This window comes from Gadus morhua, chromosome 11, assembly GCF_902167405.1.
Source record: "Gadus morhua chromosome 11, gadMor3.0, whole genome shotgun sequence".
In the NCBI taxonomy this organism is placed as follows: domain Eukaryota; kingdom Metazoa; phylum Chordata; class Actinopteri; order Gadiformes; family Gadidae; genus Gadus; species Gadus morhua.
In genome coordinates this window covers 17261887-17264386 of record NC_044058.1, presented here as the reverse complement: position 1 = coordinate 17264386, position 2500 = coordinate 17261887, and positions in this window count along the sequence as shown.

Below are 2500 nucleotides of genomic sequence, written 5' to 3'. Positions count from 1 at the left end.
ACACACACACACACATACACACACACACACACACACACACACACACACACACACACACACACACACACACACACACACACACACACACACACACACACACACAAACAAAAACATCAAAAGAATGTTAAATCAACTTACAAAGATATCGCATGCAACCATGATTGGGGTTTTCTCTACATGTATCTCTCCAGAATGCATATTGAGCTACTAAAGCAATAAACACCAGCCGGAGCTCTGAGGCTGATTCTCTGTGCTCCAGAAATCCTTCACTGGCAACGGCTATTTATCCGCTTAATGATGCAATCATCTTCTTTGAGAAATATCCCTCAGAAATTCTTTCTGCATTACTGAACCATTCAAACCCGGTGAGTCACCGGGCACTCTGCTAAAGATGCGACTCATTTGTTACGGCATCGGGGGGGTTGTAGCCTAGTGTCCGTCAGGTCGAAAGTTGTGTACGTGTTTCTGTCAGGTCTGACCTGTTGAGCCATGCTGAATCAAGGAGCCCTCTGTAAGCATCAGTTGGCTGCTATTGTTTTCTGCACGATTAGTCTGCGCTAATATTTATATCCCCGTGTTTAACATGTGGTGATGTAACTATGGAAACATACGTACATAAACAACACTGCAAATATAAATCAAATGAGACATCTGTGAAAATATTGACTATAATACTGTTTAATAACAGGCTTCTTATGAACAGAATAAGAGATTTATAGTTCAGTATAAAGTCACAAATATGAATACCTGACATAGTTGCCGAACAGCTGTTTTTGTGATCCTCCACCACAGCTTTCACAGCGTGTTGTTGCAAAAACAGTCAGCGGCGCTCACGGGAAATGCAGTTTCTACGACTCATCTCAGGAAACCCAGCTACCGTTAAAGAAGCCCCCGTAGGTTCTGTCCAGCAGGAGAGGAGCCGCGAAGAGGTGGTGATGGTTTGGGTGGGGGGGGAGAGGGTGGAGTGGTTGGGGGTGTAGCTCCTACTTTTTACTTGTCTCCTAACTCAACCTTGGGGACAACAAGTGAGGGCCAATGCGCAACGCTGCTATTCCTCAAGCGGGGGCCGGTGACATCTCGATTACACGGTGGCGTTACAAACCATTAAGTGCCATTAATCTTCAGGCTGGCGCGAGTCACCACAGGGCCATTCATCTCACCACGCTGCGCTCTGAGTCATTACACAGTGTTGAAGTTCTACCCCGCCAAACACGGGGCGAATGGGGGGTGAAGAAGGGGGATAGTGGGGAGTGGGCTGTGGGTTGCAGGGTGGGGTGTGTTCCTCCTCCGATACCCTCTCTATCGGACCCTTCGGATCGTTGTGGTACTGTCGCTCCATTCGGAACACGGATCATTCATCAACAGCGGCAGCGACACAAAACCCAAAGCAGGGCACCTCACGGTGTGAAAGGGTTTCCTTCGAATCGAAGGTCAAGGGTCGACGAGGTTAATCAGACGGCCCCCCCCTCCTCTCGGGTCAGTTTCTCAGGGTGGGTATTGGTGGGCCCCTCTCCCTCCCCCGTTCTCTGTGTATTTATATTTCCATTCTCTTTAATGTAACAACAAAGTGAGCCATATGGGCTGAGCGGCTATGGGGCTGTGCAGCCCGGTTATGCATCAAAGTCGCCCGCTGACCTCGCCGGAGACACCGTTCACTGTGAAAGCACCCCAGCGTGTTGCATTATGCAAGGGATGTAACGGGCCGGCTCATTGGGCTTCCAGGTGTGTGAGGGGGGGGGGGGGGGGGGTTGGCCTCCACACCTGGGAGCCCGGGCTGGGGGCCCCAGATGTGGGAGTTTTCCATACAGATGTACACTGTAGGAGAAATAAAAGGGAAACGGCAGGCCCCCTTTCCTGATCGCCTGCCTTTGTCTTAGCCCGCCCCCCCACCACCACCACCACCACCACCTCTTACACACACACACACACACACACACACACACACACACACACACACACACACACACACACACACACACACGTACACACACACACACACACACACACACACACACACACACACACACACACACACACACACACACACACACACATACACACACACACACACACACACACACACACACACACACACACACACACGTTCAGTTCAAACAGAAACAGGGATCCATAAAACGGTGGGAATTTCCGAGCTCTGTAATGTAAGAGCATAAAACATAATACTATCTACAGGACTTGGTTTGAATCCGACCCCAATCACAAGAAGCCCAGATGTTTCACCCAGGAGCCACGGACACACTGGCTAACTCATTTTCCTGAAGTAGGAAAGGGACAAAAAGGGAGGATATGGGATGTGTGTAGTGAGTGTAGAGTGTGTGTATGTGTGAGTGTGCATTCACCAGAGCGGTCACAACGTATCAGTGAAACAAACGCACTTGAGAGCGAGGGAGCACAAGAGAGAGAGAGAGAGAGAGAGAGGGGGGAGACACTCTAGCTCTCCAGAGTTTCCATTGAGCCGTGTGATACTCAGCCCTTTCAC